The sequence below is a fragment of the Dendrobates tinctorius genome, unplaced genomic scaffold, assembly GCF_039654945.1.
Source record: "Dendrobates tinctorius isolate UK_male_01 unplaced genomic scaffold, ASM3965494v1 ptg000159l, whole genome shotgun sequence".
NCBI lineage: Eukaryota > Metazoa > Chordata > Amphibia > Anura > Dendrobatidae > Dendrobates > Dendrobates tinctorius.
Window position 1 is genome coordinate 18,137,197 of NW_027361826.1, and position 23,039 is coordinate 18,160,235.

Below are 23,039 nucleotides of genomic sequence, written 5' to 3' on the forward strand. Positions count from 1 at the left end.
CTGGCAGGTCCAAGTCTCTCGATGAGCTCATCAACGCGTGGCATGGGATAAGCGTCGAACTTGGAGACCTCATTCAGCTTCCGGTAATCGTTGCAGAACCTCCATTCACCATCGGGTTTTGGGACCAGGACAATCGGGCTCGACCAGCCGCTCTTGGATTCCTCAATGACCCCGAGCTTCAACATACGCTGCACCTCCTTGGAGATTACCTCTCGCCGGGCCTCAGGAATACGATATGGTTTCACGTTCACCCGCACATGTGGCTCGGTCAGAATTTCGTGCTCCACCACCTTCGTGCACCCCGGCAACTCTGAGAACAGGTCCCGGTTTTTCTGGAGTAACTCCCGGCACTGCTGCTTCTGGGCCTTCGATAGAGTCTCCGCTATGGTAACGGCTCCAACCTCCCCTTCTAGGTTGCCCAGCAAGCACGGAGTTACCGCTGGCTCTCTATCTTGCCACGGCTTGATAAGGTTAACATGGTAAACCTGGTATGGCTTCCGTCTTCCGGGTTGGTGGATCTTGTAGTTTACGTCTCCCAGTTTCTCCACCACCTCATATGGCCCTTGCCACTTGGCCAAGAACTTACTTTCCACCGTCGGGATTAGCACGAGAACTCGGTCTCCCGGATTGAACTGCCTCACTCTGGCTGACCGGTTGTAGACCCTGGCCTGAGCCTCTTGTGCCTGGCGGAGATGTTCTTTAACAATGGGCATCACCTTTGCAACCCTCTGCTGCATCAGTGCCACATGCTCAATGACGCTTCTGTGGGGCGTGACTTCGGCTTCCCAGGTTTCCTTGGCTATATCTAGGAGACCTCGCGGATGCCGGCCGTACAGAAGCTCGAAGGGGGAGAACCCCGTGGAGGCCTGGGGAACTTCACGGATAGAAAACAGTAAATACGGTAAGAGACAATCCCAGTCTCTACCATCTTCCTCTATGACTTTTCTCAGCATGCTCTTCAGGGTCTTGTTAAACCTCTCAACAAGGCCATCTGACTGTGGATGGTACACTGAAGTCCTCAGCTGGGAAATTTGCAAGACTCTGCACAATTCTCTCATCACCTTGCTCATAAAAGGTGTCCCCTGGTCGGTCAGGATCTCCTTCGGCAAACCCGTCCGGGAAAACACATGGACCAGCTCACGGGCTATACTCTTCGCAGAGGAGTTTCTCAGGGGAATGGCCTCAGGATAGCGTGTGGCATAGTCCAGGATGACTAATATATACTGATGGCCCCGAGCTGATTTAACTAAGGGACCGACCAAGTCCATGGCAATTCTCTCAAATGGCACCTCAATAATGGGCAGTGGCACAAGAGGGTTCCGAAAATGAGATGTGGGGGCAGTTAACTGACATGTCGGGCAGGACCTGCAATAGTTTACTATTTCCCGGTGACACCCAGGCCAATAGAACCTCTGTACAATCCGTTCCTGGGTTTTTTCCACCCCCAGGTGTCCCCCCAAGATGTGTGAATGGGCCATGTCCAACACTTTTTGTCTATAGGGGCCTGGTACTATTAACTGCTCTGCCACCTCCTCCCTTATTTTCGTGACCCGGTACAACAATTCCCCACTCAACATAAAATGGGGAAACCTTGTGTCTGCTCCCGGCTCTTGTGCAACCCCATTAATGACGGTGACATTGTTAAAGGCTTCCCTTAGTGTGGGGTCCCTATGTTGGGCAGTCCCAAAATTCTCCCCGGCCACCCCTAACTCCGGGATGTCAGGTACAGGGGACCCTTCCTCTTCATCCCCAACAAGGACACATAAAGGGAACTCGTCTGCCTCTGGTGGTGGCGATACCTCAGTGGGGTGGATTGGTTCCCTGCTCTTGCTAGCACACTCAGAACCCATCCCCCACAGATCCCAAAACAGACAGAAATCCCGGCCAATAATTATGGGATGCAACAAGTCTCGAACAACGCCAACTTCATGCGACTCGGTGCCATGCGCCATTTCAATCTTCACCCTAGCCATAGGGTAGTCCTTTGCATCGCCATGTATGCACCGAACACCAATCTTTTTACCCGGGAGTATGTTTAGAGGAAAACTGGCCCTCACAAGTGTCACCAAGCTCCCGGAGTCCAGAAGCGCCATTACTGCTCGACCGTTCACCTTCACGGGACACGCTTGTGGCCCCTTGTTAGGTAGTGAGTTCACACTGCAAGCTGGATATGCGTAGTATGAACTACGGCGTCCCATGCTGCAGTCCATCTGCTCGGTGGTCTGGGGACAACGGGCCGCTATATGTCCTGGCCCATGACACTTCCAGCAAATAACACCCGAGGGGACCTTGGGCACCGCCTCCCCCGCCCCTTTTGACCTTGGACGCACCACCCCTTTTTGTGACTCCGCCCCCTGCTGGGACCCCCAATATGGAATGGGCTGCTTCCCCAAGGAACCTTCCATCCCCTGGTATCTCTCGACCAGCCCAACCAGTTCATCAGCATTTTGGGGATCACCCTGGGCAACCCAAGTCTGTAGAGGTCTCGGCAGAGAATGCACAAACCGATCCATCACAACTCGCTCTACCATCTGTGCAGGGGAAGCCGACTCTGGCTGCAGCCATTTCTGGACCAGGTGCAACAGGTCAAACATTTGGGAGCGCGGGGGTTTGTCCCGGTGATAGGCCCAACGATGCACTCTCTGTGCCCTGGTAGTCATTGTTACCCCCAAGCGGGCGAGAATTTCCGCTTTTAATTTGGGATACTCTCTGGCATCTTGTACCGTCAGGTCAAAGTACGCCTTCTGGGGCTCCCCCGTTAGGTAAGGGGCCAGTACCTCCGCCCACCGCTCTGGCTGAAGTTTTTCCCTCTCAGCCACCCTCTCAAACACCGTCAGGAAGGCCTCCACATCATCCTCAGGGGTCATTTTTTGTAATGCGCGTCTTACCGCCTTCTCGACGTCGGTGGCATCAGCCCGACCTGGGGTTGGGGCGCTCGTCCTGCCCTCCTGGATGGCGGTTGCCAGAAGCTGCATCTGCTGCCGTTGTTCCTGCTGGCTTTGCTGGAACTGCTGCCGCTGCTCCTGCTGGCTTTGCTGGATCTGCTGTAACAGCAGCTTGTTGGTTTCCTGCTGCAGTGCCTGGGACTGGACCAGGTGTTTCATGAGGTCCTCCATGATTCCAGGCAATGCTTGTTGCCCCGCTGCAAACTTCACCCAGGACATGCAGCAACTGTCTCAAGTCTCTGCTGGGACCGCTGCCCGCATTCTCCACCAATTGTGGGGATGTGGCTCGCTTAGGTGCAGCGGGAGACAAATGTGAGACAGGTTCTTCCACAGTGCTTGCAGTTTATTCACGGCATAAACGCACAAGGCAACGTAACAGCAAACAAATAGCCTTTTAGCTCAGGCAAAATAACACAATGTCCGTAGTTGTAGACTCAGTGCAGGAGTCTCAGCACACATGGGAGGCTTAGTCCTCCCCACACACAACTCCTTGGTTCAGGAGCAGGCCACATTATAAGGCTGTAGCCACACCCACGTTCCCAGCAGCTGACTGGTCACCTGACTGTGACCTCACCACAGGTCCTTCAAACAAAAACAATAACAATATCTGTTATGCTTTACTTCTGCCTTACATTATAGAGACAAGCCATATATGAGACACATATCTCCCATCGATTACACGACCCTTAGCCCTGCCACAATAAAGAGTAAAGATATTCAGGACAAATTACAAATCATTTCCACCTATTCTTAAAAGAAGACGCATTCCAAAATACATGATTCATCTGTTATTGTGCCAGTTTTCCAATGGTTTCATTGGTGCATCCATTGTAACTATTTTGCCATTTTGTTTTAGAACAGTTTATTCATCAGGAATGGATCTATCATTAATTAATTGTGACTTCTACATTTAGAAATTAACCTAGCAGCTGGGGAAACACTGGTCATGTTGTCATCACTAGTTACAGCCAATATTATAGTCCAGAGCTGTATTAAGAATTCTGTATTCTTCAAAGCTAAAATCTCAAAGCATTTCTTACAACTTTCATTTGTAGGGATTTCCAAATCAGCAATTGTCTTCTTTAGGCTAGGTGCAGACAAACGTGTTTGTTCTCTTCCGAAAGAATCAGGCAGATTATGTAAATCACACGCTGATCAAAATGTGAGCATAGTGTGATCCAATTCTCACAGATGAGAAGAAGATCCCATCCCATATACAATATTTTGCCCGCTCTTGCTGCTTACACCTAAAGAATATCTCTAGAGTCCGCCCTTTTCTCACTATGGAAACAACAAAAACCCTCACTGTCGCCTTGATCCACTCCCGCCTGGACTACTGCAGCGCTCTATTTATTGGCCTCCCCGTTACTAGACTTTCCCCTCTCCAGTCCATACTTAATGCAGCAGCCAGGGTCATCCATCTGGCTAATCGGTACTCGGACACGTCCGCTCTTCGTCAATCCTTACATTGGCTATCCATTCATTATAGGATCCAATTCAAAGTACTTGTTCTGACCCACCAAGCTCTCCACAGTGGGGCACCCCCTTACATCTCCTCCCTCATTTCTGTCTATCGGCCTAACTGACCGCTGCGCTCTGCAAACGACTTTTAGCTAACCTCGGCACTATTCCGTACCTCCCACTCCTGACTCCAAGACTTCTCCCGCGCTGCGTCAATCCTCTGGAATGCTCTACCCCAAGAAATTACAACTATCCACAACTTGCACAGTTTTAGGCACTCTCTCAGAATGCATTTGTTCAGAGCGGCCTATCACGTTCACTAATCAAAGTCATTTTATGACTTTATGATTGTAGCCCATTCACTATCTCCATCCATCCCTCACTCCCTCAAGATGGCAAGACCATCATTGTAAATACGTCACTGTAAATACACACCTGTACTTTGTTTCTCCCCCACCTCATTGTAGATTGTAAGCTCTCATGAGCAGGGTCATCTGATTTTGCTTTAATTATTGTTAACGTTGTTACTTATGACTTGTGTTTTGAAACTGTTAAACTGTAAAGTGCTGCAGAATATGTTGGCGCTATATAAATAAAGATTATTATTATCATTATTAAGATGGAGAAAAAAAGTCTCCATCTTCTACATTCCGTCATCCTGTGGAAATACAAGTTGATAGGCAATGTTCCACAAATTTAAAGGAGTTGTCTGGAGGAATCTTTTGAAAAATGGCTTAAGAAAATATTAAGTTAGACCTCATTCATACATCAGATAAATCTATGGTGTTATTCACATGTCTGAATTTTTTGCAGACCATATGTCCTTAAAAAAATAATGGAGACATGTCTGTTTTTAACCAGAGTCAGTGGTCAAAAGTATTATTCCTTTTGGATAAAAATTTGGGCTTGCTGTGCGCTGCTGAGACCAGGATAAAGTCACCACATGAGAATCTTTTTAACTCTTTATTCCCAACGCGTTTCAAAGTGAAAAGCCACTTCTTCTTCAGGGGATGACATATAGTGGATAGATACAGCCATCTCTGGTTAAATACATTCATCATTTGAATTTAGGCGCCAAAAACCACATGGGATAAGGGGACGGGTGTCAAAGTTCAAGGGTTAATGGTGCGAAAAAACAGTTTACAATTGTTCCTATTGTTTAACAATAAAATTTCTTAATTTCCATTCACAGATAAAATATCGGAATAAAAAGGAAGAAAGAAAAAAGAAAGAAAAAGAATGTATTCTAAAAAAGGGGGGTTTATATCGGGGATGGATCGAACTGATGAAAATATATATATATATCGTAGTCCAGAGTCTATACCACTCGAACAGAGCGGATTTTATAGACTCTGGACTACGAGAGAGGTTTTTGGCGCCTAAATTCAAATGATGAATGTATTTAACCAGAGATGGCTGTATCTATCCACTATATGTCATCCCCTGAAGAAGAAGTGGCTTTTCACTTTGAAATGCGTTGGGAATAAAGAGTTAAAAAGATTCTCATGTGGTTACTTTATCCTGGTCTCAGCAGCGCACAGCAAGCCCAAATTTTTATCCAAAAGGAATTATATTGGCGGTCACGTTTGTGAACCTCGGGCGTGCAGCAGGCTGACATTGATTTACATGCGTTTGTTCGTTCGTGGAAAGGTGAGTAGATTCCATCTGAATTTATTCTATCTTCCACCCAGATAAGACCCTATTGCACTCCTTCCTTTTCAGTTTTATCCAGTGGTCAAAAGTACGCATACAGGTCGATGGGTCTGTGAAAATCATGGACATTAAACAGATTCCATCAGTAAGCTGTCTGTGATTAACATTGCAGTGGGCAGAGAAAGCTCTGTAATTTACTTTGTTTTATATGTGAAAATCACTGATAGTAAAATCTGACACACTGATGACATTCAGAACTTTTTTACATATGTGAAAATTCATAGATGTCTGAATGAGTACTAAAGACGTACTCACCACACAAAGGCATAGACCAATCCTCAATATTGGATTGGATTTCACGATACTCTAAGATGGCATCGCCGCAAGAACATGTCGCCGGCGTGGAGGACGTCGGGATCCAAAATGGCGTCGGCGAAATCTCGCGAGATTTCGCCGACGCCATTTTGGATCCCGACGGCATCCACGCCAGCGACATGTTCCTGCGGCGACGCTATTTTGGATTGGCGAAATCCCACGATACTCAAGATGGCGTCGCCGGCGAGGACGACGTCGGGATCCAAAATGGCGTCGGCGAAAACTCGCGAGATTTCGCCGACGCCATTTTGGATCCCGACGTCGTCCACGCCGGCGACATGTTCTTGCGGCGACGCCATCTTGACTATCGCGGGATTCCACGATACTCAAGATGGCGTCGCTGCAAGAACATGTCGCCAGCGTGGACAACGTCTGGATCCAGGATGGCGCCGGCGGAAGAAGATGTCGGGGATCGTGGAGCAGCGGAGATGACGGCGTGAGTATGAGAGACGGAGTGAGAGAAGGGGTCGTATGTAGAGTGAAGGAGTGAGTGGAGATGGTAAAAGGTGAGAGGAGTGTGTGTGTTGAGGGTTAATATGGCAAGAGGTGTGATGCTATCGCATCCTCCCGATGCGATAGCATCGGGCCATAATCTAGTATAGTATAAAAATTATGAAGATTATGAAGACAGCACTCCTTTTTTAGAAAAAAAATATGGTGATTTAATAGCTCATATAGTCTTCTGTGACATTTTGGCTCAAGTTGTGTGCCTTCCTCAAGTCTTGAGCTTGAGAAAGGCTGATACCTTGAGCCGAAACGTCGCAGAAGCCCATATGGGCTTATAAACCATTGTATTTTTTTCCAAAAAAGGAGTGCTATTTTCATCACTTCTATTATATATATATATATATATATATATATATATATATATATATATATATGCTGCTCAAAAAAATAAAGGCAACACTTAACCAACACAATATACAAGGATGTGTTCCCTTTATTTTTTTGAGCAGTATATATATATATATACAGTATATTATAGAAAAAATACTTTACAATTTGTGCTTTTTATTAGATATATTTTGAATTATTTTCCTATTAGTTTGAATCCGTTTAATGCCTTTTTATAGGCTGCCTTTACATATGATAAATGATTGCAGTCCCACAGTATCCTTTCTCATATAAGGGCTTTCGTCATGTACTTAATGCTGCCAAAGCTTTACTATTGTTGGAGGTGACGACTGATGACTAGTTTTAAAAAATAATTATTTTATTTCTATAGCGCCAACATATTCCTCAGTACTTTATAATATAGCACCGACATGTACAAACAATAAACATGTGCAACAATAAATACATTAACATGTAAAATATACTGTGGTTCAACAGTTACAGGAGGAGTGATGGACCAGATTCTGAGGAAAACTTAGAAAGCGGGAACAGGTGAGAGTTAGATTAGTGAAGTGAGGTGATAAGCCTGTCTAGAGAAATGTGTTTTAAAGCACGCTTAAAAATGTGGGGACTAGATATCAGTCAAATCGTCCGGGATAGTGCATTCTAGAAAACTGGTGTAGCACAAGAGAAGTCTTGGACATGGAAATGGGAGGTTCAAATTATGGAGAGTGTTAGTTTTAGATCAGTTGCAGAGCGAAAAACATTGGTAAGGGTAAAGACAGAGATGAGGGAGGAGATGGATGGTGGTGCAGAACTGTGGAGAGTTTTGTGAGTGAGAGTGATAAGTTTATATTGTATTCTGTAGCGGATGGGAAACCAGTGCAATGACTGGCACAAGGTGGAGGTGTCAGTGAAGTGTCTGGATAGAATTTCAGTCCTGGCTGCCGCATTCAGGATGGATTGGAAAGGAGAAAGTTTAGTAAGAGGAAGACCAATCAGTAAAGAGTTGCAGTAATCCAGAGGAGAATGAATAAGAGCAATAGTAGGAGTTTATGCAATTTCAAAGATGAGAAAAGTTTGGATTTTGAAAATATTTTTAGGTTTCAGGTAACATTAGAGAGGGAGCGATCAGATGTAAGCAAAAAATGAAATATGACCCAAATACAGCGAGCACGCTGCTTGGAAGTTATTGTTGAACCTCCCAAGGCAATTGCAATATAAGGTATAGGTAAGGTACAAGAGGGAGGAAACATTAGAAGTTCAGTTTTGGAGAGATTCAGTTTCAGACAGAGGGAGTACATGATGTTGGAGACAGCGGTAAGACAATCACTTGTGTTTTGTAGTAATGCAGGGGAGATCTCAGGAGAATAGGTGTATAATTGGGTGTTATTAGCATAGAGATGGTCCTGGAAACCAAATCTTCTAATGGTTTGTTCAATAGTGGCAGTGTATAGAGAGAAGAGGAGGGGATCTAGGTCTGAGTCTTAAGGCCCCGTCACGCACAGCAATCTCGCTAGAGAGATTGCTGATTTTGTGACACCACAGCGATCTCACCAGCGAGATTGCTGCATGTGGCGGGGATCAGCAACCGGCCCCCTCCTCGCCGGGTATCGCTGATTGTGCACAATCATGTACGGCCGTTTTTTGATCGCGGGTCTTCTGCTGGCCAGCGCGCATCGCTGCGTGTGGCTGCAGGAGCCAATGATCAGCGAGGCTCCCAGCGCTCTAAGCAGGCGCTGGGATCTGGTTTCTAAGGTAAATATCGGGTTACTAAGCGTAACGCATCACTTAGTTACCCGATGTGTACCTTAGAAACCTGCGTGCTCGCAGCTCCCGGCGCGAGCATGCAGGTTTCTAAGGTACACATCGGGTAACTAAGTGACGTGCGCCGCTTAGTAACCCGATATTTACCTTAGAGACCAGCGTCCTCGCTGGTGCTGATCGCTGGTGAAGCTGCCTGTTTGAGAAGTAACAAGGGGGAATGACCATTAGATCTATCTGTAAGCAGATCTTTAGAGACTTTAGTAAGGGCAGTTTCAGTAGAGTACAAAGAGCGAAAAACAGATTGTAGAGGGTCAGGAAGAGAGTGATCTGAGAGATAGCTTATCAGATGGGAGTGAACCACACGTTCTAGGAGTTTAAAGATGAAGAGGAGATTTGACAGGTCTGTAATTAGCGGTGGAGTTCTGGTTGAGGGATACCAGAAGAAAAACAGAGGTTAAATATTTTAGTTTGTTTTCAAGTGGATCAAAGGACACTGTGCCACAAAGATAGACATCAGTACTATCATGGTCTGTCTTTGGCGCTGGTTGTTGGAAAGTCCTTGGCAAACACTTTTCTTTGGGACCAAAGATTTCTAGATAAACCTCTATAGATGTATATAAGCACATTCAGGACTATTGTGAATAGCCATGGCTTATTTTCCGAAGTGTATACTTATAATAAAGGAGTTGTCCAGTTAAAAAAAGTTAATACCTATTAACAGGAAAGATGAAAACTTACTGATCGGGAGAAATCCAATTGCATTGATTGGCAGAACTGGACACTTTTACACCAGCTATAATGGAGCTACAGTGCGCATAATTAAACACCGATCCATTCATTCTGTAGGGGGTTGCCGGAGGCTGTGCTTGACTTTTTCTGGCAGTCTCCAAAAAGAAACAATGAAGCAATGCTTGGGTATCTGACCTGCAGCTTTATTTTTCAACTGGGATAAATGAGTCCTGTTGAGTATAAATTACCTTTGTTACCGCGGCTGGTCAGGTGAGGAAAATCTCCAGGAGTGGACCCTCTGGATCGTGGCACCGAGGGGCCCCAGGCAAGCTGCCAGGTGGAGCTGACCCCTATACAGGGATCGCTAGGAGCAGGCCCAGGGGTTCGGGTACCACGATAGCTGGTACCGAGTGGGGCGGCTCAGAACGGACTGGAGTAGGAGCACGAGACTGCAGAAGGTCGGACCAGAGTAGGATTGCAGGGCCAAACCACAGATAGCAGGACGAAGCAGGATCTCTGGAGACAGGACCGGAGTAGGACTGCGGGACTGGAGTATAGACAGCAGGACGGAGCAGGAACATGGGAGGCAGGACTGAAGTAGGACTGCAGGACTGGAGCATAGATAGCAGGATACAGCAGGATCCCTGGAGGCAGGACTGGAGTAGGACTGCAGGACTGGAGCATAGAAAGCAGGACAGAGCAGGATCACTGGAGACAGGACCGGAGTAGGACTGTGGGACTGGAGCATAGACAGCAGGATGGAGCAGGAATACAGGAGGCAGGACTGTGGGACTGGAGCATAGACAGTGGGACGGAGCAGGAACTCGGGAGGCAGGACTGGAGTAGGACTGCGGGACTGGAGCATAGACAGCAGGAAGAACGGAATACAGAACTGCGAGAGACAAGAGTGTACATGAGGAAGCAGGGGCCCAGTGTGCTAGCAAACAAGACAATCAGGCGCCTCCCTCAAAGGAGGATGGCCTGATATGCTCCTGTCTGGTTTGCCATTGGTCCGACAATGCTTCCGGTTCAGGGCATTGCCGGAGCACAAGTGACAGGAGGGAGGCGTGGCCGCGGCCTACGGCACATGCGCATTACATGCAGAGACGCCGTCGGCCATGGACCTGTCAGAAGGGACCGCCGTGGCTGTCAGGCAGCGGGGGGCTGCGGCGCGGGAGCGGAGGCCAGGTGAGAAAACAGTGGCGGCATGACAACCTTGTTCTGACAATGTGGGTCCTAGAGGTTGGACCTCATCGACCAGTGAGCTATCACCTATTTTGAGGATAGATAATAACTTGTTTTCACTGGATACGCCCTTTACTTAATGTTTATTTTTACAATAAATTCTATTTGATTTTCATTTTTGGCAAATTTTCTCCCATATATATTAAGGTTACATGGGTGGTTCACCCAGAAAGAATTGATTTTTTTATAGCCTGTTGCAATTCAATGCAAAGTTCACAATTTTATTTTGTCGAAAATTGTAAGACTTAAACTATTTGGGCTGAAAAGTTTATTCATCTGATAAATCTAGGCCAAAGTGGTTATATAAAAAAAGGTTGGAGTCTTTTCAGTATCAGTTAGCTTTGTACATGAGATTTTGTGATTATACAATTTCCCGCCGCATACCACAGCTTTTAGAAAAATACAACGCCTCTAATATAACTATTCACTTCTGGCACCTTCCTAACACAATTTAAGGGACAAAAAAACCTTACAGAATTTGTATATGTACATACAGTTGAAACCAGAAGTTTACATACACTATAAAAAAAGACACATCTGCATGTTTTTCTCAATATGTGACATGAAATCAAAATAAACCTTTCCGTTTAAGGTCTATTTGGATTACCATAATTATTAATATTTACCAAATAACAGAATAATGAGAGAGAATGTTTTAAGACATTTTTATTACTTACTGCAAAGTCAAAAGTTTACATACACTAAGATTACTATACCTTTAAACAATTCTGGAATGAGCATATGTTGATGTCATGTGTTTGGAAGCTTCTGATAGGTACTTTGACAACATCTGAGTTAGAGACACACCTGTGGATGTATTTTAATGCACTCCTAAAACATACTGCTTCTTTGTGTAGCATCATGGGAAAGTCTAAAGAAATCAGCCAAGATATCAGGAAGAGAATTTTGGACTTGCACTGTCTGGCTCATCCTTGGGTACAATTTCAAGATATCTGAAGGTGCCTCGCTCATCTGTACAAACAATTATACGCAAGTACAAAAAATATGGGAATGTCCAGCCATCATACCGCTCAGGAAGGAGACGGGTTCTGTGTCCCAGAGATGAATGGGGTTTGGTCCGACATGTGCATATCAACCCAAGGACAAAAGCAAAAGGCCTTGTGAAGATGATGGCGGAAGCAGGCAAGATGTGTAAATATCCACAGTGAAACGAGTACTGGATCCACATTGTCTGGATGGCCACTCTGCCATGAAGAAGACATTCCTCAAAAATAAACATATAAAAGCCAAATTAATGTTTGAAAATGCACACAAGAGCAAAGACCTTAATTTTAGTAGAAATGTCTTAGTAGAAATGTGGTCTGATGAACCTAAAATTGAATTTTTGGGGCATACTGACCATTGTAACATTTAGAGAAAAAGGGAGAAACTTGGAAGCCTAAGAACACCATCCCAACTGTGAAACACAGGGGTGACAGCATCATGTTGTGGGGTTGTTTTGCTGCTAGAGAGACTGGTGCACTTCACAATATAGATGACATCATGAGAAAAGAAGATTAAGTGGCAATACTGAAGGAGCATCTCACGACCTCAGCCAGGAAGTTAAAGTTTTGGCAAAAATGGGTCTTCCAAATGAGCAATGACCCTAAGCATACTGACAAAATGGTAACAAAGTGACTTAAGGATAATAATGTCAAAGTTTTCAATTGGCATCACAAAGCCCTGATCTCAATCCTATTGAAAATTTATGGGCAAAGATGACAAGGCCGGAGTGAGCAAGGCGACCTACAAACCTGGATCAGTTACACCAGTTTTGTCAGGACGAATGAGCCCAAATTCCGACCAACTATTGTGAGACGCTTGTGGAAGGATATCCCAAGCATTTGACCCAAGTGATTAAGTTTATGGGCAATGGTACCGAATACTAATGAAATGTATGTAAACTTTTGACTTTACAGTGAGTAATAAAAATGCTTTAAAACATTCTCTCTCTCTCTCTCTCTCATTATTATGGCACCTGGTAAATATTAATAATTATGGTAATCCTAATTGACCTTAGACGGGAAAGGTTTATTCTGATTTCATGTCAGATATTGAGAAAAAATGCATATGTGTCTTTTTATATAGTGTATGTAAACTTCTAGTTTCAACTGTATGTACTAATCTCCACAAAGAAGCTGATATATCTTCAGGAGATTCAATCGTTCAGTATATAGATGGTTTTAAGGGAATAAAGGTCACAGATCAACAACTGAGCACTATTAGATCTGAAGCAGAGAAAACTGTGACTCATATCTTAACGACTGCACCCAGTGAACTAAGTGATATATTACCTCAACCTCTACCACGTGCTGCTGTCTGATTACATAGCAAAAAACCTGCTGTCAGATTACCTGTAACATTTTGAATGGTCATGGTGGGAAACCGGGAAATCGAGTGCAGTGCCCGTGAAATTAATGATTTTGTAAGGGGTTGAGCATCTTACCCCTTTAAGCCTCCATTTTATAATACATGTATGTATATGTGTATTAATATATATTTGATTCTGCCGTACTATTTGTATTTCTTATGCTGCTATGTTTCTGCACAGTGTATATAATAGGGACAGTGCAGTGTACAGTATGGACATTAGATAGGGGCATAGAGCTTATTAGGACAGGCCAACATATACATAGATAACTGTAAGAGGGGTTAGCTGGGGAGTAAGACAGGAGGGTCTTCCTGGTTATAGTCAGTCAGGGACCTGACCCCTTAGTGCTCGTATGGGCAATATGTCCGAATTGCCTAACTACCCCGTAACGTTTAAGGGTATGCCAAGCCATCCACGGAGGGAACTTAGAGGAGAACAAGGAAGAGCAGTACCAGCAGTAGAGAGGAAAAGAAGGAAGTAGAGGAAGATGGAAGGCCACCGTAAAAGTGTACGGGCAGGTCGCTCCAATATGTGGTGGATAGCCTCGTGGGCTGGATCTCTGTTGTCTGAGGCGAAGCAGGCAGGAGAACGCTCTACCATGGTGACGCTCCACCAGGAGGACACTGAGGGGTCATGTGAGTTAACCCGTCCCGCGAAAACACTTAGTGACGCAAGGAACAGTGAAGGGAAAGATGAAGTAATGTGCTGCCTTTACTGCAATGGAAATGCTGGTATCTACGTGGATGTGTTGTGTCCTGAAGCCAATAAATATGTTCAGTTAAGATTTGCTCTGGACTGTGTCTATTCTGTGGGATCCGGGACCAGCTACAAGTCAGTGCAGCCAAGAAGACACTTGAAACCACCACCAATAGAAACACTGTTTATAGCCCTGCCTAGGTCAAAAGAAACTTTGTCCAATATATAAAAATAATTTCATTGGAAAGGAGAACACAATTTAAAATGTTTTTAGCGGTCCTTTGTGGTTGTAAAAAAAAATAATAAAAATGTTAAAAAAGGGAAAATAGACACAAATTTCTTATCTTACTTTACATTTTTCCCCTATATCAGAAAAGAATAATATAGAAAAATGAAGCCCCATGTATTGCCAAAAAAGCAAAAATGATTTGAATTTCCAAAAGAGAAAAAAAAATTAAAACCGTTAAAATCACATGTGCAATAAAATTAAAAAGTGGGGAAAAATGGCCCAATCCGGAACTGGTTAAAGAAATCCCCACTATATTAATGATAGGGAAACTACAGGTTCCATTTAAGTGAACAAGTGACCTGATTTGAAATCTTTAATATAGACTAAATACACTAGCACAAAGAGAATACTCTAAATTCAATATTTCCAATATGAATTTACCCATTTCTAAAATACATTCTCTAACCTTTGTGCTCCGTAAGTATGTGCACCCTGTTTCCATTTCCTTTACCAATCAGTGATTTGAATTGTAATAAAAGGAGACAGATGAAATATGGAGAATTGAATACCTTGATACAATTACCGCTTCATCATTTCCCCCTAACAATTGGTTTGATAAATGGACCTTATTGTATTGTAAGCAGAGTTTCACACCAAGGAGCACTGGCTTTGTTCACCACTATATAAACCCGCCTCTTTTAATCTTTCATTTTCAGCTCGCTCAGACATTGAAGGCTCAGTGAAGCGTGCACACATCAGGTTTTTAGAGCAAACTGATCAGTGCTCGTTAGGGCGGGCTCATTAACCGTTCTTTTCTCAGCCTCTTAATCAAAGCCAGGGGAAAGGATCCGGCTGTCCTCATGAGCACAAATACATTTCTCGAGAAGTCATGCGAAAAAGGAGGGAGGGAAGAATAAGGAAGAAAATAGATGCCAGTAATGGTTGTTTAATCAGGCACCAGGCGTTCGGCTAGATTGCTGCCGGGCCCCGGGGCTCAGGCAAAGATACTCATCCCCTAATGAAAGGGGACAATGTTCCTAAAACATTTTCGGATCAAATTGAATACAATATAAAGAGCTTTCGCAAACTCTCCCATGACATAGATTCTGTGGCAGAACGGCAAAAAGCTGAAAGCCGGTTCCTACGCATGCAACCGGAGGATATGTTAACCTCTTCCACAGCCTCTTGCTTTGATGCAGGTGCACTCATATTCCACTAAACTAAACATCTGTGAAAGTAGAGTTTGCAGCATGTTGGCATCATTGTGAATTTTTAGGTTTGCTTTTATAAACTAGTCTGGTGCCAATTAAATGACTGCCGCAGATAGGTGCATTCAGACTAGGTGCATCGGCTACCCCTGCCAAGGAGGAGATATGTTGGCATCTCACACCTTCTACCATGAATCTGGTATGTTTTTATTATTAGAGCATTGCAATATAATATTCACTTAAAGGAATTATCCCTTAAATTACATCCATCCCATATTATCAGAATAGCTGGTAAATCTGTGATCATTGGCTGAGGTCCGACTGCTGAGACAAGTACCAATCCCAAGAGACAGAAGCTCAAAATCACCAGTGTGAATGAAGCAATAGCGAGCACCTATAACCACCAGTCCAACACAGTGGAAGGAGCGGTGGTCATACATGCTTACTAACAATCTATTTAAAGGGAATCTGTCCAAAGGTTTTTGCTATATAATCCGAGGACTACATAATTTAGCAACTGAGACACAGATTTCAGGGACGTGTCACTTATTAGACTGTTGTTTTCATACACCGGGAAATAATTACTGCATGTACCAAAGTGCACATGAGCCCTGGTCCAACCACGAACTCTACTCTGATTAGCAGCTCAATATCCAGGAATTGAAGCTTGAGGGAGATAATTTGCATATTTTGGTTGCATTCTGGGAAGAATGAAGAGTCACCGCGAGTCTGAGGATCTTTGGGTGTAGCTGGATCGAGCTGCTTGAGGGAAATCGTCAAAACGTCAAAAATCTTTACGGCGTTTCCACAGAAATTTGTTTTGTTCAACATGGAGAAGGAGATCACCCATATGGTGCGCTGCAATGTGTGCTATATGTTTACAGACTTGCCAGAAGAAAAGTTTACTTTACATGCCAGAAATGCAAGTTTGTGACTCTGTTAGAGGAAAAGATGCAAAGTCTTCAGGAGAGAATATATACAGTGAAGCTCATCAAAGAATATGAGGATTTCCTTGACAGAGCAGAAGAATTTCTTCAGAATGTTGCAAAAGAAGAACTTTTCAGGGTTAATGCAGAAGAAATAACTATTCAGAATGTTTGAAGAGAAGCATCCTTTATTTATTATGCTTTGCTTATATAGCACTATCATATTTTGCAGTGCCGTAGAGACATTATCATCGCTGTCCCCATAGGGGCTCACAATCTAAATTCCCTATCATTATGTCTTTGGAATCTGGGAGGAAACCAGAGAACCCAGAGGTAACCCACTCAAACACAGGGAGAGCACACAAACTTCTTGCAGATGTTGTCCTTGGTGAGATTTGAACCCAGGACTCTATCACGGCAAGGCTGCAGTGCTAACCACTGAGCCACTGTGTTGCCCACCTTTCAATGTACCTGCAGTAGAATAGAAATGGATGCTTGTGACCCAAAGAAGCAGCAGGATGAGAAGGCTGTCAGCACTCAGACTGCTGAAGAACCGCTACCAGGCTCTCACATGGGACAAGTATGAAGATCTACATGAAAAAAATGCTTTGCCTACAAAAAATACCCCAGTAAGAAATCAGAATCCTCTTGAAGGGAGAAAAAGAAGTGCTGTGGTGAAGAAGAAAGGATTCTGTGGTGGTCATGGGGGATTCCCTGCTAAGAGCAAAAAAGCACCAGGAAACTATTTGCAGAGACTTTATAGACCTAGGCCAGAAAGTCAAAGAACTGGGAGCGCAAGTCGTCTTCTCATCCATCTTCAGAGGATCGGATCGCACGCACCCATACAAGTCTATGGGTGCGTGTGATACCTCACACTGCACTCGGATATCACCCTAGTGCAGTGAGATTCCCGCAGATGCTAGCAACGGAGGAGATGGAGAAATTAATTTCTCCGTCTCCTCCACACCTGTGCTCCAATTCTCTGATACAAGGATCGGAGCACAGAGGAGTGACCTTCTGCTCACGGTCGTTGATGCAAATATTCTATTTATGATGATTTTCCAAAGATTAAAGGGTATTTGTCATGATACCAGTGCTGGGTGACCGGCACTTCTGGGGTTAATGTTCTGATCTCAGTGCAGACTCTCACCTGCACACCTGGGACCTACTATGGTGGCCTCTCATTGGTTCTGGGGAGGCTTCTTATGGCCTCAGGAAGCTCCCATCCCCCGTCTTACTTTCGCCCTTGGCATTGTGTGGTGACCCCTGAGTGTGTTTGTGCTGTGAGAAAAACAAGATAATCTTGCGGTTATGATACCTTTTAATGGCTAACAAAAATAAAACAAATGATGTTACAAAGCAAGCTTTCGAAACTTCTTAAGTCCCTTCCTCAGGCATTTTTGAAGATACACAAATTAATGCACACAGAAAAAATAAATAAAACAAACAATAACAAAATATCCAAGTAAGATCAGAGACCTGGTGCCCTCACTGTCTCTGGAGAAAATTCCTCAGATCTTGTGCTGAGAAATTTAGTCCTGTATGGAGGGAATCAAAGACTGTAATAAGTCTGTATTCTCAAACTCTTCAATGTTTTGTGATTTAAAATTGCATTTTAATATTACAACTTTCATAATGTATGAATGTCCTGGGAATCTTATAGTCTTGCTGTATGTTGGGAATCAGAATCCTGTCTTTGGTGTATCCAAGGGCTTTGAACTTCGGATCATGATGTTTCCTCTAAATTTTGGTGTTAAAAGTACCCCCTCACCTTTAAAGATTTTTACATCCAAGAACTCCATTGTCATCTGGCTGTATCAGCTTGATAATTTGATTTTTTTCTGATAGGAGTTCAAATTCTGTATGAACAGTTTAAACGTCATCTCAGACCACTGCCAAATGAAGAAAATGTTGTCTATGAAACAAGTCTATAGCAGGACATTTTCAATGGATGGTTATGGGTTAGTAAAAAAAAGGTTTCTCCTTTCGCAGAGGCCTAGAAATAAATTTGCATATGAAGGAACAAATGCTGCGCCCATCGCAGTCTCCTATAATTGTTGGTAAAAATTACCTTTAAAGATATAGTGGTTGTGTCTTAAGGCAAATTCCAACAGGATAAGGAGAAATTGGGACAAAGAGGAATCTTTTTTAGTCATGGATAAAAAGTTTCTAACCACTTCCATACCATCATCATGACGAATAGACTTGTAAAGTGACTCGACATCTTGGGTAACCATCCACATGTCCTCCTCCAAGATAATGATCTCCACTTTATTGAGGATGTTATTAGTGTCTTTCAAACATGATGGCAAATTTTCCACCTTATGTGTGAGATATTTGCACGTCTCCTCACACAAACTACCATTGCCCGATAAAATTGGACGGCCTGGTGGATTAACAGTGTTTTTGTGTACCTTAGGCAATAAGTAGAGGCATGCCACCCTCTGACATGTTGGAACAAGGCCCTCTTTGGTATCTTTAGATATTACTCCCTGTTGAAATGCTTCATCCACAATCATGCAAAGTTGTCCTTGGAAAGAAGAAATAGGGTTATAGGTGACCTCAATTATCTGAAAGGCTCCTTTTCATAATGGTTAATAGGCCAGATAACAACATTACCAACCTTGTGGGCAGGTTTGCTAATTACCCCTTTTAGATTTTTCAATTCACATAATGCCCAGCTTTGAGATGGAGAAAGGTTGTCATTGTAGATGCAGCTTTGCATTCTCCAAAACTCTTCTGTACCAATTTCACAAACAATTCATTGTTAGGAAATAATTTAAGGGGTGGAAAATTTTTAACTTTAGGGAAATTGGACTTACCACTAGCAGGATTGGCTTCCTATTCTTGATATAGTTCTTTAAGAATTTTTATCGCTTACAATTCTTGTGATGTCCACATTCCCTCTGTTGTAGGTTTCTCATGTAACTTCTTAAGGACCAGGTTTTGGGTGAACAGGCGTAAATTCTTCATAGCTGTAAACAAATCAAAGTAATACGTGTGAGAAAAAATTAGACCTAGACTCAGCACCTCATTTTGTTCTGGATATAGACAGATATTGGATCAATTAAGAACCTGTCATTTTGAAAATTCAGTCACTCTGTTGGTAATGCTTCTCTTCCTGTCATGTCCCTTTCAGTAGTTGGTCTTACATTTTCTTTTTCTCTGGAGGTATCTCATCCCACCTTGTTGAGATTCAGTCTCATCATCAGTAGACGTAAATGAACTTGAGATAAAGTGTTCATCACAATTTGTCTGTCTCCAGTTATACACAGTATGGGACTGGTAGTTCCGTAAATCTCGCTGTAGTAGTTGTAGCTGTAGTTCTGTAAAGGCCCCGTCACACACAGCGATCTCACTAGCGAGATCGCTGATTTTGTGACGCATCAGCGATCTCGCCAGCGAGTTTGCTTTGTGTGACGTGGATCAGCGACCGCCCCCCCTGCCGGTTATCGCTGATCGTGCTCGATCGGCCTGGGCCGTTTTTCGTTTTTCGATCACTGGCCTCCCGTTGGCCAGCAAGCATCATTGCGTGTGGCAGCGAGAGACCAGCAATCAGTGACGCTGGACGCTGGTTTCTAAGGTAAACATCGGGTATCCAGGAGCCGCGGCTCCTGGATACCCGATGTTTACCTTAAAAACCAGCGTTCAGCATCGCTGGCCCTGATCGCTGGAGGGGCTGTCTATGTGACAGCTCACCAGCGATCAGCCAAACGATGTCCCAGCGATCCCATCATGTCGGAATTGTTGGTGGGATTGCTGGGACATCGTTATGTGTAACGGGGGCTTAAGTCTTCCTGTGGAATTATTCAGACTGACCTCTCCTTTAAAAACATTCAGACTGACCTCTCCATTAAAAGTTGTATTAATTTGGGACAGCCAGGACTGATTCTTGGACTTAATGACCATGATGGCACAAGCAACTCTGTAAAAAATATAGGAACAATATGGTTACTCCATATAAAAATACCTATCTTTATTAAGTAATGATAACACATATAAAACATTAAAAAGTAGAGTATCAGACATAGGCAACTCACACATAGAGCCTGTAAACAAAAATATCAATAGTCACTTGAGCAATAATAGCAATCTTTACATTCATATGCAGAAATGAATTGCATGTACACCTCAAAAGTGCAGGATGAAACAAAAACAGTCTCACCAAGGAAAGATTACTAAATGCACCCAATAATATATTATAATGAAACAAAGAGAATCCAAACTTATAAGGATAAGCAGATGTCTGCTAAAAGTAGATGATGTGTAGGCTATAAAGTAGAATAATAGAGAAAAATGGCAGATAAATCACATAGAACGACCTATAAGGAAAAAATCCAAAAATGGAAATGGAGAGCATTCCTAGACTGAACTACATATGAACTGAGAAGAACATGATTAAATTCCCATTATAGGCAATATGTGAAGATGAGCATAAACCTGTGTGGCAGCCAAAGGACCACCCCTGACGTAACCTTACTGGTGTTACCTCAGTTCATAGCGGCAGGTTCTCACAAAGGAAGCCATACAAATGAGCAACCGGGAATCCAGCTCTTGGCACTCCGGCATTCATCAGTCCAGCACTCATGCTGCCGCAAGACCCGGTGTCTGTGAACTCAGGTAAACTTACCAGAGTTCACAGCCACTGTGTCTCCTGGCAGCTGTGAGGACCTTAAGAGAGCCTTTAAAGGAGACTTTAAGGTTACTGGGTTTTCCAGCTGCTGGAACACCTGGAGGCTGTGAACGAAGGTTACCTTGCATGTGTATTTTACTGGCCTTGTTAATAAATAAATGAAAAAAAAAATGTGGTGGGGTCCACACTGTTCTTATATCCAGCTGAGGGAAAGCAGACAGCTGGGGGCTGGTGTTATTAGTCTGGGAGGGGGCCAATATTCATAAACTTATTAATATCAGCTTTCAGTTGTATGCATAACCTTTACTAGTTATGAAAATGGGGGCCTCAAAAAATGACATGGGGTCCTATATACTGTATGTAATAACCAGTGAAGGCCAAACAGACAGCTGCAGACTGTTATTAATAGGCTGGGAAGAGGCCATGGATATTGGCCCCCTCCCAGACTAATACCACCAGCCCTCAGCCACCCCAGAAATGGCTCATCCATTAGCTGACATTAGTAATGTGACTGCTCAGCATAAGTAGCCAGAACATGCTGGCAGTAGTTTGTGAATCTCCCTGCTGCAACAAGCAATGATGTCACTAAGGTTATTGCAGTTCATAACCAATGAACTGCGGTAACCTTACTGAGGTCACCGCTCACAGTGTGAGAAACTTTGCTATTAAAAATAGGGGGGATCCCAAGTTATTTTTTGGGGGGACCTCTTTTTAATAACCAGTAAAGGCAATGCAAACAGCTGTGAAATGTTATGAATAGGATGGTAACCTTGATGGATATTGGCCCGTTCCCAAAATAATACCAGTTCACAGCTGTCTGCTTTTCCTACTAATGTGATTTAACTCTGGATGGGTTTCAATGAATGGATGGATATTTACACATAACATTGATAAGAATAGTCTACAATGATTTACATTGTTTTTGGACTGTTTGTTGTATAGACTCACACCACTCTTTTGATTTTATCCAGTCTGTTGGGTAAACTAATTAACTCAATGTTTTTACTGACTAAGGGTACCGTTACACCTAGCGATGCACCAGCGATCCTGACTAGCGATATGACGCAGTTAGGATCGCTGGTGCATCGCTAGGTGGTCGCTAGTGAGCTGCCACACAGGCAGATCTCACCAGCGACATCGCTGGGGACGGGGATCGCTACTTACCTGTCAGACGTGGCTATCCTGCGTCCTCCCGCCCGGTTCCACGCGTCGCTCGTCTCCACAGCAGGAAGCGCCGCAGGAAGCGAGCGACGAGAAATGATCCAGCAGCTTCTCGCGCGATCAGCGATAACCAGCGGGGGAGCCGGTCGGAGGTAAGTATCACATGCAGCAATATCGCTAGTAATATCACTGTAACGTCACAAAATCGGTGACTTTACAGCGATATTGCTAGCGATATCGCAGTGTGTAACGGGGGCTTAACTTTTGTTTGCAGGGCAATTGTCCTGCTCTTACCCCTATTTTGATTCCTTTTGCAGCTCTTTAGCCCTTACTATGACCATTTTATAGCCATTTTATGGCACCAACGTTTGGGTCCCCATTGACTTTTATTGGGTTTAGGTTTGGGGCAAGTTCGGACCAGAACCAAACTTTTAACTGTACGCATATATTCATCAAACCTGTTGAACCCAAATGTCCTCTCATCACTAATATTCAACCTAAATTTCAGCTATGTCTACGGTAACATGCTTTTTCTGGACAATTGATTGATTGAACTCAATTGTCAAGAGCTCGTAACTACTTCCTACAGAAAAATGTCAAGTACAAGGAAACTGGGAAAGTAGTGTAATAACATATAGGGATGATGGGAAAGGAGTAGACTGTTATGATTAGGCAACCGAGGAGGATAACAGGGGAATAGGCGAGGCAACCAGATAACCAGAGAGGTTGGTAACTTAGCGGATTGCAGATTCCTAAACTGACAACACAACTAGAATTAGCCGTGGGACGTACCTACGATGCCCTAG

The 23,039-nt window shown here is 43.8% G+C and overlaps 1 protein-coding gene and 1 long non-coding RNA gene across 4 annotated transcripts in view; one reads left to right on the forward strand and one right to left on the reverse strand.

Moving 5' to 3' along the window:
- The window catches only part of GRAP2 (GRB2 related adaptor protein 2), a 311,259-nt gene that overhangs the window by 123,740 nt on the left and 164,480 nt on the right, over positions 1–23,039 (forward strand). The window lies entirely within an intron of this gene.
- Positions 18,114–20,365, reverse strand: LOC141052250 (uncharacterized). The gene is made up of 3 exons (XR_012220769.1): positions 20,286–20,365; positions 19,262–19,414; positions 18,114–19,178 (listed from the first exon to the last, which is right to left on the reverse strand). It is a non-coding gene; the product is annotated as an uncharacterized lncRNA (long non-coding RNA).